Source organism: Ambystoma mexicanum, chromosome 14, assembly GCF_040938575.1.
Source record: "Ambystoma mexicanum isolate Mex_15411 chromosome 14, UKY_AmexF1_1, whole genome shotgun sequence".
Classification (NCBI taxonomy): domain Eukaryota; kingdom Metazoa; phylum Chordata; class Amphibia; order Caudata; family Ambystomatidae; genus Ambystoma; species Ambystoma mexicanum.
Genome location: NC_090940.1, coordinates 63,924,268 through 63,943,519, shown reverse-complemented (window position 1 = coordinate 63,943,519; position 19,252 = coordinate 63,924,268).

Genomic DNA, 19,252 nt, shown 5'->3' with positions numbered 1-19,252 from the left:
GGAAACAGACAGGCGACTACCATACTAGGCCTGATGACATTTCTGGTAGAGCCGGAGGAAAACAAAAAGTGAGGGAGAGGGGTGCAGAAAGGGAGGGGAGGAACAAAACAAGTGACTATCTTACTAGGCCTGACAATGTTTCAGATAGTGCTGGAGGAAGGGGGGCAACAGTAAAGGGATAGGGGAGCGACAGACGAGGTTGCTATCATAGTAGGTTCAGGGACAATTCTGATAGAGTAAGTGCATAGAAGAAAGTAAGGCGAGGAGGGGAGGAGATGGGAAAACGGAGAGGGGAGGAGAGAACAGAGAGTAAGCAGTCAAAAAGAGTGGAGAAGCAAGAGAGGAGAGCAAATACAATTGCAGAAGTCAGTAGTAACACATAATGTTGCAAGCCAGGAAACAAGATGAAGATGGAACAGCATGATTCAGGGCCACCATGAGTACAAGATGCAAAGGAAGTCCAGCATGAGAGTTGAGAAAGGGTGACGCACCGTGAATCAATGAAGTCCATAAAAGTAAAATCCAGCATTGGCCACAAGACGGTGATGGTGAAACCAGAATGTATCAGGACAGACTCCTGTGTCCTGGAAAGAGGGGTGCACGAGGGAAAAACACAGGGGGGACAAGAGAGGGTGGGGATGGCCTGTTGGGACAGAGGGTGTAAACACATGTTGGTGCATGCTTACCTGCTGTCTTAGCAGGGGGTCGGACCCTGGATCCTCCTGGTCCGAACAGGTCAAAACAGCAATAGCCATTTTCTTTGACTGCCCTTCACTTTGGACGCCCGGGCGAGGGACGCCCTTCATCTAAGAGTTAAGAGCAGGAAGGAAGACGCAGGGCTAAGAAGGTGGGTGGGCTTAGGCCAGGTGACCTAAATCCACTTACAGCTGCTCCCCAGCTGCAAAGGAAAAGAGGCTGGAGGGCTCCTTAAGTAGGGAAAAGAGCAGCAAGCAGGAATGCAACAGGTGGGCGGGGCTTGTTAAGTGGTAAAAAGGAGTGGCAAGCAGGAAGGCACCAGGTGGGCGTGGCTTGCTAAGTGGTGAAAAGGAGTGGCAACCAGGAAGGCACCAGGTGAGCGGGGCTTAGGCCAGGTGACCTAGATCCACTTACACCTGCTCCCCAGCTGAAAAACACTTTGATGAAACTTCACTCCCTCCTTCCCCTAATTATCATTGTAAAGAAATTCCAAAGTCTCCTGTTTATGTTTCCCATTCCGATACCTCATCTCTTTCATAAATACATGTATTTTGCATACTATAAATATTTTGTATATTGATCTGTTATAATTTGTTTAAGAAAAACACCCATTAGTAGTCTGCGGACAATACGACTGTCTGGGGTGTCTTTTCACAATATGGGGGCGTCTGCGGACATCGCACTGTGTCTGGCATTTCTGGTCTCGCATGAGGCACTTTGAATTAGTCCTGCCAGACAACGCACCTGTTTGCAGACATCCATGTAAATGCGTCCTGCATCTCCCGCTCAATGGATGTCCGCAGACACCCGCAGGCGCAGCGGACATCCCAGAAAATCATCATGTGACTACAACTGTGCGTCGTGACGGGATGTCCGCGAATGGTGTCCATCACCACAGACAGTTTCAAACTGCATTTTCAGACAACCACCTAGGGTGTTTCAAGTTGAAAACTTACCCTTCCAGTGGTTCTAGACCCAATCTTAGTTCATCTGGAAACTTTTTAAAACTTTCCAAGGCCTCCTTTCGACTCAGTAGTCTGCGGACAGTCGCATGGTCCATGGACAGTTCCTCTGAAGGGTCCCTCCCATTACTTTCACTCATTCTCAATCTGGCTATTCAGGAGAGACCACCAGGAGAAGACCTGCTCTGCAGAATTTGAATAACCTTCTACTTGCCTGTAAAATGGCATCAAATATGGCCATTCCTCCTCCCCAGCCACCCCAAGGCCACCAGCACCACCATCACCATCGGGAGGACCTGGAAAGAGGAACAGGCAGAGAGATGAAGATGAGATGAAGAGGAAGAGCACGATGTGGTAGAGGAAGTGCCTACATCCAGCACCCAAAGTAAGTCCTGGGTGTGGCAGCTGTTTACCACTGTTGGGGTTGTACCAAAGACTCAGGCAGCCAAGGTGAGATGCGTTGAGTGCGGGGATGTACTCAGTCATAGAAAACCTGGGTTGCACTCCTACAGGACCACCTCCATGCGCAGCCACACCAGATCCAACCACTGAGGTGCTCTGTGAAAGGCTGTTCCTTTCTCAGCGAGAGGCAGGTTGATGGCCTCTATCCCATCTTCCCCGACCGCTCCTGCCACCACAGAAAATACTCCTCTGGGGCAAAGGATCCCGGCAACACCTCGCAGGCCATTCAGAACACTGTTCACCCTTACCTTTCGAGGGTGACAGTAATATGCTTTTACTGAAAAGCACCGATCTGCAAGGGGGAGTAGTTTCGAAGTGCTTTCAAGGCTGCAGTCAAGGAGCATGAGAAACACTGCCACCTACCTTAAATGTAAGGTCTGCCCAACATCTTCCTCTGTTCACCTGCCTCTCTGTCTCTGTGGTTGGTGTCCCGTCCCTCCCTTCATTCCCTTCCCTCCCTTCCCTCCACCACCTTACCTTGCCTCTCCTATAAAAACAAAAAAAGCCCAACAGGCATGGGGTGGGGGAATGAAAATCATTTGAATTGTTTTTCATTCAAAAATGGTGGCTCTTGAAATAACGTTTTTTTCTCTTTTTAGCTTCTAATTTCTTTTTACTACTTGCTTTTATGTACTAAACTAACAAATATTCTACTGTACTTCATTTTATTTTTACTTTCACCAAATGAGCTTCTAATTTTTGTTTCTCTTTTCCCTTTTTGTTTACTTCAACCACTAAAGAATACTTGAATCCATACTTTGTGTTCAAAGAAACTGCTTCAATGCATTGTGAACGTTTTCAAGAAAAAATCTGATATGCCACAGAGTGTGAGGTAATATCAGTCCTCTATGTATGGTCCCGTTTTCACTTCTGTATGGAAAACTAGTCAGGTTTCTATGACCATGGTTTCACCTTTATAAAGAAAGCCGGTAATGAGGCTGTACCGCGATTATACCCGGGAGTGCGAGCAGGAGTTTGTTTACCGACGCGAGCACTGGTGACAAGCATCCAGAACTGGATGCATGAAGGTAATTTTCTGGATAAGACGGACTAAACATGTAAATGAGAGTGCGTGGGAATATGCCCCTGGCAGTAATAAACGGGTGCAGTTGGGTTACCGTGCACGCCCACACAGTGGCATGTATACACAGCGGAACCAAAACAGTGACACAAACAATATAACAGGAAAATGTCCAACAATTCAATTGTGTGATTTGTGGCCAAAAGCCACTCCACTATCACTCGAGGGTTTGCTCCCTGAAACACAGGGGTTTGAGGTTGACCATGGGAATAATGCACTTAAGAGTGGTTTAACCTAGCGTTCGCACTAATAGTCAATTCTGCATCATTTTTGCATTTTCTATAGAAACGCTATATGTTGGGACTGGATTGTATGGACCACACCTTATAAACGCACCTCATTGCAATGACATGAGAAATTGGACATTCTATGACTAGGACTAATACATAGACAGCGCAAGTTTGATGGAAGGAATACCCTTTCTCTATTGAGGTTAGATTGATACCAATTGCTATTTTTGGCTAAAACATAGGCCATTGTGTTTGTTTGTTTCTTGCTCTGTAGGACTCCGACCCAGAACACGATCAGGGATTGATTCCGCCATCACGTCACTGTCCTCTAAAGTTTTCAGTGAAGGTGAGCCTGATATGGGCCACAGATTAAGATGTTGCTCTTCACTACATTGAATGCATTGTCGAAATTGTAGAAGATGACAGGGTTGCAGAAGTAAATTGTAATTAGTTTATTATTATTATCTTTTAGATCATGGGGCTTACCCTATCCACCCTAGAGGCAACACATATCTATCAGCTGTCCTCCGTCCTGATGAAGGTTGGCTAAAATAGCAGGGCAAGGCATCTTCTGCCCTTAATGAACTACAACCGAAACACATGTCGACATATCTCTCCTGTAAAATATACAGAGAGATACATGTGAAAAATATATGAGTTTAACCTTGAATTTGTGATTCTTCCTGATGCTATGGTGACAATAGACACCTATGTTAGGAATTTATTTTGGTATGAATATGGTGTATATGAGATGCGAATGAGTTGAATGATGGGGAAAGTTTGTGAGCTTTTTTACTATGTTGTGATATGCTAAAAATGTGTTTATACAAAATGTGTTGTGTGTGCTTACCTGGAGGACCATAGACCATTACCAGGTACCCCTTCTTTATGATATACGTGGCAGAAATGGAGCAGATGATCAGTTGCCTACCAGTCGACACAAAAACACCACACAATAGCATGACCACCATCAATGCACTGCAGCAGAACCAACCCCAACAGGGGCAGGCAGTGAATAAGCCCAGAGAATGTCTATAGCGCGGTGGCCAAAACACAAAGGGGAAACCTGCCCAGCATATGGCACCACATGCTATAAGTGTGGGAAGGTCAACCACTATGCATCAGTATGTCTAAACTCCCAAAGAACCAAAGAACATTTGCCTCAAAGAAAATCCCAGGAATCAAAAACTGATCCAAGACCCAGGAACGCACAGCCTTTCTGCCCACAGCAACCTGACCACCGTACACAGAGTCAGAACAAGCAGAACGGCGACACATGCAGAGGACGAACCCGGGCAGTCGATGGGGATGATGCTGACAGCTGTAGCGACAACGATGACCATTCAGGCAGAGAACACTCCCCAGAACGCGCAAACCACTACCACAAATCAAGACAAGAGAAAGCCCACATGATCTCGGCAGTCAAGACGGCTCACGGCAAACAACCCCACAACAGCAGCTAGCATCGCAGCTGCATGGTGATGGTTGGAGACACCCCGGTAAAGATGATGATTGATACTGGCACCACAGCGAATGTCATGTCGACCAAAAAGTTTTGACAAGCTGCAACCCAGACCAACATTGCAGCAGAAACCCATACAGCTATTCGCATATGGATGCAAAAACCCCATGCCAGTCATAGGGTACTTCCAAACCACCCTTACGTACCATGAGAAGAGCTGCAAAAAACGCATCTACGTATTTGACGTGGGAATTGAGACACTACTCAGCTGCCCAACCGCCAAAAGACTAGGACTGATACTCTTCACATTTGCAATCCACTCCAGGGAAATCCACCGCCTGCTGGCCAAACACAGGAAGCTGTTTTGAGGAATTGGGCGCCTGAAAGGGAGGATGGTGAAACTTCACACAGACCCCACAGTGGATGGATCAGAGGATCGTCTGGCACCGAAGGGTCCCTTTACACATGAGAGCGGCAGTAGAGGCAGAACTTAACAACCTCGAAGACCTCAGAATAAGGGAAAAAACCACAAGCCCTACACCCTGGTTGTCCCCTGTGGTCGTGACAGCAGAGCGCAAACAGCCACAAGCTGTACGGAAATGTATCAACATGCGCCTGCCCAATGTGGCAATAGGCGAGAAATGAACATTACACCGACGGTGGACACATTAATTGTGGACCTAATTGACACCACTGTTTTCAGCAAATTAGACATAAGATCAGGGTACCATCAGATCCATCTGGTGAAGGACTCAAGGTATATCATGACCTTCTCGTCGCACCTAGGGCTAAGAAGATAGCGCCAGTTCAACTATGGAATCTCCTCCGCAGCAGAGGTATTCCAACATGACCTCCCGGGGGTCACCATGTCCGTGACTACATCCTAGTCTATATCAAAACAGAGGAAGAACACAACAGCTGACCAGAAGCAATGCTACAGTGACTGGAAGAATCCTGGCTGGAAGAAAAATGTGAATTCAGAAAATCCACACTGAATTTTTTCGGATACATATTCAATGAAAGAGGGGTGTCCCCAGATCAGGGAAAAGGGGCCGACAAAAAAAAAAACGCTCAGGCTCCCACCAACTCAACAGAAGTCTGCAGCTAACTAGCTATGGCAATGTACTGCGGGCGATTCATTCCTGACCTGGTCACCATTGCCACTCCACTGTGAGAAATCACGAAAGCAAAGTGGGCATGGGAGTGACCCAAGAGACAACATTTCAGAAGATCAAAGACTCTCTATCCAGCAACAACATCATGGCCTTCTTTGACACGTCATGGAAAACTGAACTACTGGTTGATGCTAGCCATGTTGGCCCAGGAGCAGTTCTCACAAAGACTGACCGGGAAGGAACCGTAGTTCGCATCGCCTTCGCCAGTAGAGCCCTCACTCCCACCGAGAGAAATTATGCTCACATAGAGAAGTAGGCCCTCGCCATTATATGGGGCTTCAGACACTTTCATGTATATATCCTGTGCCACCCCGTAAAAGTACTAACAGATCACAAACAGCTAGACCCGATCTTCAAGGGATAAGCGCTGCACCCCCCCCATCCAGGATTGAACGCTGGATGCTCCAACTACAGCAATTTGACCTTGAAGTATAGTACAGAGCAGCAGGGACCGATAACTCTGCAGACTTTCTGTTGTGACACCCTCGACCCACCTTTGCAACAGAATGCGAAGCAGCCAAAGAAAAAGAGGAGCATGTATGTCATATCATTTCCTGTGCCAGACCAAAAGCAATGAGGCTGGAGGAAATAGCGGCGGAAACAAACAAAGCCCCTTGTCTCCAAATGACCAAGGAGGCTATACTAACTGTCGAGTGGAAAACGTTCCTCACCGCCGTTGCCCACCAGATGCCGCAAGCACAGGAAATGATGCAAGCTCTGTTCGGGATCCACCATGAGCTGTCTGTCTCCCCAGAAGGCCTGATTCTCAAGGGACACCACATTGTAACGTCCTCTAATCTACATGAGAGAGCGCTCCAGCTCGCGCACGAAGGACACCAGGGGATCGTGACGACACAAACCTTCCTCAAATCACGAGTGTGGATGCTGCAAATACAGCAGAAAGTCATGGCCCTTGTAGAAACCTGTGCATCATGTCAGGCCACACGCAGAGCCGGATCCCCAGAGTCCGTGGGCTGCCCACCGAGAAGCGAGCACCGTTGGGACACAGTCAGTGTAGACTTCTTCACAATCACCAATAAAGCCTACCTCTTGCTGGCCATAGATGAATATAAACAGTACCTGAGGTCGAACCTGTCAACTCCAACGATGCGGCCACCGTTGTAACTGCACTAGAGAAAATGTTTGCTGTCCACAGCATACCGTCATTGCTCAAAAGCAACAACAGTCCTCCATTCAAAAGCAAGGAATTCCAACACTTCATTGACAACATGGGAGTCCATCTCCACCACATCACACCGTACTGGCCCCAAGCCAATGGAGATTTGGAGAGGTTTATGGCATCTATCAATAAATGCATATCAATCACCAAAGACAAGGGGCGACCATGGCTACCAAAACTATCAATATTCCTCCAAACGTACCAACAAACTCCTCACTTGGCTACGCAAGTCTGCCCGTAGCCCTGATGTTTGGAGTACCCATCCAAGCAGGACTCCCCCTCCACCACTCCAGGCATCCCGCATGCGGACCTAGAGTGGATGGAACAGAGAGGACAAGAGCATAACGCTACAGAAGATTGCTTGAGAAGGGCAACACCAAACCACCTCCTAGTTGCGGAAATTGCACTGGTGAAAAACTGGACAACGCACAGAAAGATAGCCCTCCGCTACGAGTCTCTACTCTGGACCATCACCCACTAGAGCTTGGGCTGGTAACGGCCAAACAAGGATCTAAGACAGTCACCAGGAATGTGTCCCACTTCAGGCAGACATCAAACACCGCATGGGAGGAAACTCAAGATGATGGAGACCCCATGGGGGCCCACTCCACATCGGTTTTGCAAACACCACCCACAGGGGAACGGCGAGAACCCCTAGAGACTCCAGCATGAGGGACTACAGAAGAACCAAAGGGAATGAGTCCAACTAAGTCAACAAAGAGAAGACAGGGGACGATATTCACTCCACAGATGACTGGTACCCTCCACTCGACTTAAAGGGTACATCCTAAATGGTATCTACCAACAAGCGTGAGCAAGAGAACACAGGATTGGGCTCCGGTGAACACAACCAAGGACTACCGTAATGTTTGGAAAGTTGTATTGTTTGTCCAAGACACGGATATCCAGAAGGCAGATGTCAAAGAACGTGAAGGCGTGCATTTATTACACCGTGATTCGGGTAGTAGCTCCGTGCCGTGATGAATATCGGGAAGGAGCAGCGGAATGCAGGCGGCGGCGACAGATGATACAAACGGAAAAGGATTGACTGCTGAAAGTGCTGATGTGCGGCTTGCGATTCCCTTGGGGTAAAAAGGGATTTACCGGCAGATAAAGCCTGTGAACTGACCAATGGGATCAACGCAGTAATTTCTGAGGATGACTCTGGAGTACTAATGAAGCATATAAACAGTGCATAAATAGTTTCCAGTTGCCATCTTGCCTTTCTTCAGTAGTACTATTCTTAGGAATTTTTTTAGTTGGTTTATCTGGACATCAAAGCACTGGCGTAAGGGGGGGGCTCCCACAGCCACCGCTGTGTGGGGGTCCCCACCAGCACATGTCCTGGGAGGGGGCACCAAAAATATTTTTTTTCAAAGATTTTTTTTTTTCTTTTTGAATTCACTCTGCATTCATAAAGGAATAATTTCTGAAGGCAGAGTGACTACAAAAAGAAACTTTCTTTTTGAAGTCAGAGGAATGGAAGACCCTAGGCTTGGGGACCCCATGTCATGGCGTGGGGGAGCCCTATGACTTAAAAAAAAAATTCTCTCCATTATGGTTCGGTCCTTAACGGAAATAATTTCTTTATGAAGTCAGAGTGACTTCAAAAAGAAACAATGGGTCTCATTACGGGTTTGGCGGTAACCGCGTCGGTGCTACCTGCAGGTTGCAGCCGGACATGTGAATGATTTACCGGCTCCTGACTTCCCAGTAACACCAGGGGATTACAACCTTGGCATTCCGCGAAGTCAGGCGCTGGAAAATGGTAAGTCCCCATTTCCATAGAGTCCTATCTGACTCTATGGTAATGGGGACCACTGAAGCATCGGCACCGTTAATAATGGCGCTGGTGCTTCTGTGAAAAATCTGCGGGTGGGTGCAGTTCCGCCCACAAAGCTGTAATATGCCAGTCCGGAAACAGTGCCTGTAAGCTTACTGGCACCGTTGTTTCCGGACTGGCATAGTTGTAATGAGGCCCAAAGTATTAGGGCTCCCCTCAACCCCATGAAGTGTGCATGTGTGAATGTATGGTGAAAGGGTGCACACTTAAATGTATGGGTGGCTGGATGGGTGTGCCTGCATGGTGAAAGAATGAACTCTTAACTGTATGGATGGCTGGGTGTGCGTGTGTGCATATGGTGAATGGTGTGTGTGCTTGCATTCAGGGGCATAACAAAACCTACATTTTGGGAGGGCTAACCCTTCAAATGTTGGGAGAGGTGCTAACTTCATGGGCGGTTGGGGAGGGACAAACCTATTTGTATGGGGGCATCTAATTTCTATACGCATTTTAACGAGAGAGACTATTCTAGTGTTGCTTCAATGTTACAAGCAGTTAACTCTCTCCGTTAAGGTTGAAAGCATCCACGTATGGACTGCTGTGAGAATGAGTGATCTCCTGTTCCCACTCTACCCTTCCAATCACTCCCCTGGCATGCAAGTATTAAACCCACATCATAATTTCAATTGCCTAAAACATGTGGCATTTGAATGCAGGTATTAACAGTGAAATGCTTTATGTTGGTAATTGTTGGGTTCTTGTTAACAGTGAAACCCAGTTGCTGTTTAACATCTGTGTCCTCATACAAAAGTTCTGGAATAAGGTAGAGGTACATGGAGGTAATGCCTGGCTTAACTACTTGTAATCTTCATTACTCTTAATCCCACTCTTCCTCATCCCAGTATTTACCTATGAGGCAAGGGGCCTCATACGTAAGATTTCGGACAAGGAAGAGGGACGCAGAGGTAATTCTAGGACAAGGAGCTGATTTTGGAGGTTGGGGTAGGGGTGGGAGGGAGAGGGAGTGTGTGGGGGGGGCAGATTGTGCGACAAATCATAATGGTTGTCCATGTCCAGGCTAATGATATGTGGTATTAGTGGCTACAGAGGCATTTTGGTGCAGCCAGTCTAGCCATTCCTCAGTTTGTTATGACATTTCTTTAACTGGGCATTTCTGATAAAGCAGTCCTGCTAAGTGTAATTACTTAGCTAGACTGCCATTTGGGTGCTGCCAGTCTAGCCGTTTCTTACTGCGGCATTGTATATTTTTCTGGGCATCTGTGATCAAATGATATGATATGTCACTTATAACGTGCCTGTACACAAGTGTTTCTTGATAAGGGAGGGAAGGTAGAGGGAGGACAAGACAAACGATCTTACAAGGCCTTGTGTCATTCAGATCGTGCAAGTACGAGAATGAGAAGTGCAAGGGGAAGGAAGGGGGGACGTGCAAGGGAGAGGGGAGGGAAAAACAGTGCAGCAAAGCTCTGAGTAAGTGCAGCCAGGGCAGTGCAGCTCTGGGTAGTTCACGGATAATAAGGGACTGTAGGGTTACAGTTACGGCCCCTAAGTGTGTGCTACGCCCAGAGGCAGTGCAAGGATGACTGATCAAGAAAGAGTATGGACTCAGTGGGACTCTGAGGGTAGCCAAGCAACCAGTCATTAGGTCAGGTAGGCCAGCAGGGGAGGGAGAGAGAGAAAGCAGAGGAGAAGAGGAACATTTTGAGCTGCTTCCGGAACTTCAAGTGGTCCGGCTCAAGTTTGAGAGGGGCAGGGAGGCTATTCCAGAGGGAGGCACCTGCAGAGGAGAGAGATCTACCCCCCACTCTCTGCCTGGAGAAGCGTCTAACCCTTAGAGAGTTGGAGGTAGCTGAGCGAAGGGCTCGAGAGGGAAGATATTGTGGAAGAGAGCGTTGGATTTAGTGCAGTCCCTGGGCCCAGAAAGCCTTTTGAACCATGCGAAGGGACTTGGACTTGATCCTTGCAGCAACTGGGAGCCAGTGGAGAGCTTTCAGGGCTGGAGAGATACAGTCCCTGGGCTTGAGGCCAAGGATAAGTCTTGCAGTCCTGGTCTGGATTAGTTGCAGCGGGCGGAGAGTAGAGGAAGGCAGATTGAGAAAGAGGCAGTTTCAGTAGTCCAGCCTGGAGAGAAGCAGGGCTCTGGAGACAGTGAGCTTCTTGGGGAAAGGGAGAAAGGGAAGAGTCCCTTTCAGGAGGAGCAGCTGGTAGTGGGACTTCTTGGTGACATCTGAGATGTGATGTGAGAATTAGAGAGTGTAGTCATCGATGACACCAAGGTTGTTTGTCTTGCAGGAAGGCGAAGGAAGAGGACCAAGGCGGGCAGCCAGAGTGAGAGAGGGTAAGCAAGGGCAGGAGTCCCAATGAGAAGGATCTCCATCTTACTGACATTCAGGCAGAGATCGCTGTAGACACACCAATCCTGAATCACGGATAGACAGTCAGGAATGAGCGAGAGAGGAGAGGAGTTTTAGGCCAGCCTGAAGGAAAGCAGAGTGTCATATGCATAACACTGAACGTTAGAGGAGAAGGTAGAAATCAGGTGGGCCAAAGGGGCCAAGTAGAGGTTGAAAAACCAGGGTGAGCAGATGGAGCAGGAGAGAAAGGGACCAAGTTGGACCTGGGAGGGGCAGTCCAAGAGGAAGGAGGTCAGCCACTCAAAGGCCTGATCCGTGATGCCCAGGTTCTCATGGAGTCGATTGATCAGGATTGATCAGGATGGCGTGGTTGACCATGTCTAAAGCAGAGAAAAGATCAAGGAGGATGAGGACAGAAGGAATGCTGGAATCAAGGTTAGAGAGCAGATCTTCACAGGTGTTCAGGAGAGCAGTTTCCGTGCCTCTGGCAGCCCTGAAGCCAGACTGATGGTCACGGAGACAACCCACAGATTCAGTGTGGAGATTAAGCTGGGAGATGGCCAGCTTTTCCAAGAGTTTGCTCAGGAAAGGGGTGATGGAGATTGGGAGATAGTTTGCTGGGCAGGCAGGATCGGCAGAAGTCTTCTTGAGGAGTGGGTGCATAAGGAAGTGCTTAACAGGAGAAGGGAACATTCCAGTGACAAAAGAGTGATTAAAGAAATTGGCCAAGGCTGGAGCGAGGGTGTCAATATGGTCCTGGATGGTTCTGGTGGAGCAGGAGAGCACCTGTTTGGATGACAGTTTCATATATTGGACTTGTCTAGAAACCTCATCAGGTATTGTCAGAGAGAAAGAGGAGAAAGGAGGAAGAGAAGTAGAGATGGCCAAAGGGGGGCTGAGAGAGGAAGAGGGAGAGGAAGAGGAGATGGAGGACAGGATGTCCTGAGTTTTAGCGGAGAAGTGAGAGGCAGAGCCTTACGGAGGGACTGGGAGGGAACAGGATAGGTAAAGAGAGCAACAAGATTGACCAGTTCCTTGCAGATGTTAAAGAGTTTGGCCATGTTGTTAGAGGCCACAGAGATGCAGGCTTGAATGTGTGTTCTCTTCTTGATCAGTGTGATTGCTTCGACTGGCATTTTGGTGCAACCAGTCTAGGTATGTCTAAATGTGGCCTGGCATGCTTTACTGTAATGTTATTTCATGTCTACACTGGTCTACATTGTGCAGCCAGTTGGACATGTTTTCATTGTGGCATGGCATGTTTAATAGCAAAGCATTAATGTTCATGTGCACTGTTAGGGACTTGCATGTATTGGATTGTGTTACCCTACAAAACAATTGCAAACACTCTGGCTTTTTAGCCAATTTTTCTCAGAAAGTATGCTGTATTTTGCATTAAAACACATTTACATCTTTCTCCTAGTACAGTGTGCAGCATATGCCCAGCCCAGAGTGTGGCGCGACCCGTGATTTGTTGCAGAGTTGGGGTGGGGGGCCCTCAGCATGGCTCGCAGGGGGCCCCCACATTTTGTGTTACGCTACTGCATCAAAGCACCACCTCGGGGTCTGTGCAAGCATCAGAGTAAATATCTCAATGGCCATCAGAAGCGGTTTCCCCCCATATCCATCTTCCGGAAGCTAGTTACCTGCATCCTGGACCTCTTAGAATTGATGAATTGGCATAGCTCAGGGCCCAACACATTCTGAACATTCTTACTCTGATTTTCAAGTTAAAGGCTGGTACGACCAGCTCTGGTCTAATTCCTTCAATTCTAGCAGACTTTGCAATTCCTAATTGTTGCTTCCTCGTCAGAACTTCGAGATGATTCATTCAATGTAATGTCTCTTTGTAAAATGCTCACATTCCAGATAGTGTGGGAGGGCTCTGTGATTTGTGTAACCAAATCAATGCAAGCAAAATGTGGTATTATCCTTTCCCTCAAATATCATAAGAATGCACAATGTTTAGCATGGCAGCACACACCTAGAGAGCACAGATCATGTTGTCTTTGTGGAGAGGATCAAACTGCAAAACATCTCTCAATGGAGTGCTCATCTTGTACACCTTGGGCAATCCACATTGTGAGCAGCGATACCACGAGCCCTATGGCTCACATTTACGAATGGGACCCAGGATGCCTATATCATATATTTGACCATTTTTGGGAGAAAAATAGTTATCCTTTTTGACTTATTGGCCTGTTGACGATGTGCTACAGAATTTGGGGGGACAGAATTTGAGGAAATTGCTTTCACTGTTCTTCATTTTTTAAATATTTTTTTATTGTTTTTATTATGTGTGATATGGAAGATGGAAATTGATTGATAGATTGAGATGTATTAAAAGTTGATTTGTTTTCACTGTATAATACTGAGCAAAGAAATAAATAATGTACAAAGTAAATAGTACCTTATTTTCAGCAATGTTCCTTGTGCCTGCCTATTAACATGTGCCTTAAATGTGGCTTACCATGTGCCTTTCTCTATTTGGTTGTCCAGTTATCCAGCTGAAAGATGTGTTTCTATTGGATAAATAGGAGACACAGGTTCACCAGATTTGGGTGGGTCTTTTTTTTATGCCTCTCAGACCTGGCACCAAATCTGCAGAATAGTAATTGTGCAGCCTGCGGGCCACAATGCAGCCCTGTTTGGGCACATTTGGTGTGTTGAGTGGGCTGGTAAACCTCTGTTTGAAGATACTTACCCGCGGTCATGTATAGACAGGTTGAATGAATAAAGCTTGTGATGCATTATAAATACATATCCCAGTTGCCTGCTCTTTCCAAGGGAATCCTCCATATCAAAGACATTCAGGAATCCAGCAATGCTTTTTTAGATGTACATATTGAATGGCAATAGTTAATGGTAATGCTCCCTTTACAAGTTCCGTCTGGTTCAACCGGAAAATTGCGTTTGATCATTCCATTTGTTTAGATGTTTGTTGTGATATGCACCGTGGTCCCCCACCAGGTTCCATCTTACGCAGGAGAGTTTTATTAAGGAAGTGACCATTGGGCTGGAAGCAGAGGATCAAGCCAGTGCGGGGCTTATACTAATCTATTTCTACTAAATAAATAAGTAGCCACCATTTCCGTTGTGTCCGTGTCCCTCTTAACGGTGATGAGTGGGGAACGGGTGAGAGGGATCCCCACCGGCGTTGACCGGAGCAGAGGCTCCGTTATGTTTTTCTTTCGTACGGAGTTGTAGAGGAAGTAGAGCCGGAACAGAGACTTCGTTCAGGGTGTGTGAAGTGGCCAGGAGCATAGCCTTGTGTTAGGCAGTGTCTTCCAGTGCATTGTTTTCATTGGAGCTGCCCCAGCGTGAAGTAGGCCAGAAGCAGGTATGCCTACTGTTGTGAGAAGGAGGGCCCTGGCGGACAGTGCCAGTGACACCATGCATGCGAGGGAAGGTCACATCGGGTGAATGAACATACAAGAAGACGTACATGGAGGAGGGCCACAGGAGGAGCGGTGTTGCTAGGCAATGCTAGGCAATGTGTCATACAGACGCACGCAGTCAATGCTAAGAGAGGCACCCAGGCAGACCGACTCACGAGGCCGGCGCAATGTGGATATGAGCAGTGTTGCAAAGCCATGAGCAGCGTTGTTAAGTGTGAGACACCTGAAGGTGTCTCACCTGCTAGTCCCCGCGGATTTGTCATCCAGGTGGCCAGGACAAGGCCATCACTTTTGTATCCAATTAGTGGGGGTGGACCTGTGCAGTAGAATCACCTGGATGGGGGTCTTCAGGGAGTAGAAGTGGGACACCAGATGGTGAGACGCGACATCCCCTTTCCTGTAACATCTTTTCCCCATCCTACCAGGTAGGATACCTAGGAACTCAACCCCCGCCTCTTTCCCGACACAAATACTTTCTCACGAACAGCTTACCATGAGCGACAATGGACTAACACCAGAGACGCACACCTGACATGTCCGAATACGACAGTCAGGCAAGGTCAGGCAATTATGGATCATTACACACACGTGATTCCATCACACTTCCCCACCTGGATAAAAGGCAGAGCACTAAAGCATACTCTGAGCGAGGCAAAACACATGAGGAAACGGCAATTCCAATATGGCAGTTTAATACGAGGAGAAAGACGGCGAGACCGGAGAGGCTTGCAAGGAGGGAAGTGTCCTTGACCTTTAAAGACCATTACTTTTGTGACCCTTGGAAAGTAAGAAACCCAAGACCAGGAAGTAAAGCTGATCAAACACACATAGTATGTCGGAGGTACCCAGGGTTCTCCTGCGTTGATAACCAAGGCAGGAAGGAGAAAATGCTGCAGTGGTACTGTCCTTGGCTCCTACAACAAAGCAGCATCAGTAAAGACAGCACAGCCGGTGAGCTGGAGACATTGATACCAAACCAGCCTGTGTTTTGAACCAAGGTTGCAAGCGGCAACATTGTATGAATATATCTAAAGAGAACAGTGAGATGGTTGTTCCAAAACAGCCCTTTAAGATGAGTAGCAATACCCTGGAGATAGATGGGGATGCATATTTTATTCATACATCAATAATCAAGACAACACAAATAGTTTGGCAAAGTTTGTCTGCTTTAATATCAAGTATCTAAAACAAGGAGTACTACGAACATCAGCAATCGCTCGATACTCTGACTCTGCTTACTTCATAAAAAAATTGGGTTCTTATACCCATAACTGGTCATCATCGACGTTTTGACCTGCGTCATTACCAATGTCATCCTACGTGGCAAACTACAAAAACCTAACGGGATGTGGGATTGGTTCTAAGAGAATAGCTAAGCATAGGTTTGTTAGCTGTATAGAGTAACAGAAAGAGGTAATTGGATAGTTAACATCAGGTGGGGCAACTAAGTCCTCCCCTAAAAATGGCCACTATGAATGTCACCAAATGTACGACGTCCAATTGGCTACACACACTATAGGACCCCCATCTACGTGGTCCCCTACAATTGGTTGGCTTCTAACCCCTGTCATTACTTTTCCACCGACGTCAGCAGCACGCAGACTGAACAACCAGGTGCAGTGAGCTTGTCTTAAAATATCATCCATCATCACCTCAATGGTCCAGTGTCAATTAGTGCCTTGAAGTTGGCCTTGAGTTTGTACTGTTCTCTGAAAATGTTTAAGGTGTATGGGCACTAGTAGGCTTCCGTGCGTACGTGTGATCATCTTGCTCGTCCAACCTCCTTCTATCCCGTGACTGGACACCATGAAATTGAGCCTTTTTTCGTGTATTTGATTCTATTTTCAATAGTCCTCTGACGTCTTTTGTTTTTGCTTGATCTCACTGAACAGGAGCTTCTGTTCTTTTACGTTAATTGTATCCAATGTCAGCCAATTTTAGTCTGATAAGTGTAACGCTCACCTGGTATTCACGGGGAAGTCACTCAGCCTGTTCTGGCCTCTTACGACCTCAAACCCTTCCCTGGAGGCTATTCGACTGGAGACTGGGCCTGAAACACAGGATTGGTAGAGTATAACTCCCTATTGTCTCTGTGTGCTTGAACCCCTTCTTCCCCGGGGTCCTACCCTTCCCTTTGATCCACAGCTCACCTTGTTTTCTAGGATAGTGTGTGTGCCATCCTGCTTTCAGCACAGGGGTGCGTTGATTGATGCGGGCTCGTTGCTGCCTAGTTACTTCACTGGCAAGAGTCTGACAGGTAAGTATAATGAGTCTTTTGAACAATTCTCTAACTTTGTTCCTTTCCTTCCTTAGATGATGGCCGGTGTCCAGGGATGGCGGCGTGCTTCTAAGATGAGCAGCGCTGAAGGTGAGTGAGAGCGCGTTGCGCGATGCACCCCTTTCGTATTTGCATTGAACTAAGTTCTTTTTCTGCCTTTTTCTGTGTCTTTTAGGTGCCACGACGTTTTCAGCGTGGATACCGGTTATGAAGAACAAATGCGGTGGGTAAGCGCGGTATGCGGCGCCTCTAGATGTTTCCCCGCAAACCTGGAGTGTCTTTTCCCTCTTGCAGATGGATGAGAAGTTCCAGAGACAGAGTGCCCCCAGAGCGGCTGGGATTCAGGTAAGCGTTTGAAGCTCGTACCATATTTAAAAATAAGCAGAATGCTTAATAATGCCTTTTTTCTGTTCTTTTCCCTTTTCCTTAGGAAGCGGCATGTCTGGATGGGAATAACACTTCCGAAGATGCCCGCAGAACAGAAGGAGCCATGAATGATGGGCAGAAGCGCCGCAAAGTAAGGCTGTTCCTAACGGTGTTCTTGTTCTTGCAGGAGCGCAGAAGTAAGATGCAGGCCTACTGGAGACCAATCCGAACACAGTGAATGTCACGCTGCAGGTGCAGAAAACGCAAAGCATGTTTCTCAGCCTGGGTGTGGCTTAAATAGTCTCTGGGTATCCCAGGTGTCTCTGGGCTGAACCGCACCCAAAAGACTAGACCGCACATGCAGTTCTGGGAACCGAAATATGTGGGGGCCTCCATCTTGTCCCCATCAATGTACTACAAGTCCAATCCCCAATGTTATCCTATGGGAGTGAGTGAGTCTGGTGCCACAAGTGCCAAGTCTGACTCCAAGTGGGTCTTTGGAGGGATGGAGAGGCCCTTGAGGGCCATGTAGGTGATCGTGGCCTGGCTCCAGCCTGACATCTTGGAGGGCTGGGACATGAGGGGCAGGAATCATGACAATAAGACATTGGCTTTCTTGGCTCAGTCAACTCCTTAGCTGAGGTTTTATTCTGTTTAATTCATTTGCTTTTCTTAACTGTGACACTAAAATGAGGCCTTCTTGCTTTGTTCAGTAGCGGAAACATCCATCTTTTCTTAGTCCATATATTCATAGAGTATACATGTATATGTTGGCGCTTGCCGCAGTCTAACTAGTTAAGAGCATGTAGCTAGCTTCATGATTGTTTTGCTGCTTGCATTTCATTGCATCTGTACATGTTTAAACTAAGTATCTTCATCAGGTCTGTGGCATAAGTCTCTGCATCTTGATCCCAAGATGTCACTTATCCTTGGTACCTTTTTGTAATTTATAACTTGTCTGCCTCTCTAGTCTGGTCATCTTTCTATATGGGTGTCGATTCAACTTTATATGTTGTCACCATTCACCTTTACGATTTAATTTCTCTGCTTCTTCAGGAATCTCGTTCAAATGGCCATCATATTGTCTTGGATGCAGGTATGGTTTCCTCAATGGATACTTTACCTCCCATATTATCTTAGGTACAGGTATTCGTATGGGTACTGCACAGAGTCCACACTCTTCTCTTTGCTGGTTTAACTGTTCAATATACGACAAATACTTTGGTTCATACATTTCAGGTAATGTAGGCGGGGTAGATGGAGTGGGGGTACTTTGTTCCTCCTCTACAACAGTGTGTGAGACCTGTGTGACAAGCAATGCAAATATAATTGGAAACCAAAGGAGTGACTAAACTTTGGGAGGTTAAGAAAAGATACCGCAAACAGAGTGGTCCGGTGCCACGTGGGTTCTCATTTGAAAGTCTCTGTTAGGTATCCAACTGATGCTAAGTGTCAGAAAAGGGAATCTTGAGATTCAAGTGGTCCTGAAAAGGGTCAAGCTAAACCCTGTGCACATTCAAAGGTATTTGATGATTTAAGGTACACTGTACTTGGTCCAAACCCGGCTGAGGGAGGCTAATTTGTTAAAAAAGAAAGAGGATCTGATCCCAGCTGAGGGGGATTCAACATTGGCCCTTTGTTTTTGAAAGGATCTGAGCCCGGCTGAATACCCACATTTAACACTTGTGAAAGGAAAATAACTTTTGCATCTTGTTTTTTACATCAGGCCCTCTGATGTAAAGAAGTAAAGAGACTTGGACACAGAAGGTCCTGATGCTGGTAATGGAACTGTATCCTCGTGCCA